General features: G+C 46.5%; 1 long non-coding RNA gene across 1 annotated transcript in view; it reads right to left on the bottom strand.

The window, feature by feature from the left end:
* The window catches only part of LOC106819538, a 14,118-nt gene extending 13,944 nt beyond the window's left edge, over positions 1-174 (bottom strand). The window contains exon 1 of the long non-coding RNA XR_001395446.1: positions 93-174. This is a non-coding gene — a long non-coding RNA (uncharacterized LOC106819538). The remainder of the gene's footprint in view (positions 1-92) is intronic.
* Between the last annotated feature and the right edge of the window lie 730 nt (positions 175-904).

The following is a 904-nucleotide window of genomic DNA, read 5'->3' as shown; positions in this document are numbered from 1 at the left end:
AGGAAGAGAGAGAGAGAGAGAGGGAGAGAGAGGGAGAGAGAGGGAGAGAGAGAGAGAGAGAGAGAGAGAGAGACTTAGTTACGGTTGCTTACCCGGTGTGAGTCAAGCGTTGTTAGCCAGGTGACGTTGATCGTCGAGCCAGCAACTAGATCCGTGACAGGTCCATATCCTGAAACAGATGGATCGGGAGAAACAGTTAGACACACAGCTATCAGACATGGCAGACAGGCATGATAGAGATCATGCTTATTGAACGTGGTGTTAAACACGGGCAAGAGGTGCGCACGCACGCACGCACGCACGCACGAACGCGCACGCGCGCACGCACGCACGCACTAGTCTACAAACGTGTGCGTGTACGCATTCACGCGCGCACGCACGCACGCGTCTACAAACGTGTACGCTTAACGTTACGAACGCTCGCTCGCACGCACGCACGCACACACGCACGCACGAGTCTACAAACGTGTGTGTTTACGCACGAGCGCACGCACGCAAAAATGTGCACGCATGCAACTACACGCGTGCATGAACGCACGCACGCATTCAACTAGACAATTGAAAACTTTTGACTACTAAAATAAATATAAACTTCCATTTATTAGGCGCAAACTTCATAATAAATACGTCTAAGATCCTATACTATATAAATACATTAGATTATACTACATAGGAGCAACAACAGCGTCATTTTTCAGCTAGAATATGCCACGAAGAATCAACCCAACACAATTAAACATTAAATAAATGCGCAATACCCTACTGAACCAAGACATTGGATTCTTGCTCCATTTGCGCAAGAACGGAAAATTACATACAGCATGCGAATGGGATTATTAACATAACTATTAACATGCTTGGTTTAATTTACTCCCAAAATTAACACACACACACACACACACAC

Source organism: Priapulus caudatus, unplaced genomic scaffold (genome assembly GCF_000485595.1).
Source record: "Priapulus caudatus unplaced genomic scaffold, Priapulus_caudatus-5.0.1 Scaffold3648, whole genome shotgun sequence".
Classification (NCBI taxonomy): domain Eukaryota; kingdom Metazoa; phylum Priapulida; class Priapulimorpha; order Priapulimorphida; family Priapulidae; genus Priapulus; species Priapulus caudatus.
This window is presented reverse-complemented; position numbering and strand designations above follow the sequence as displayed.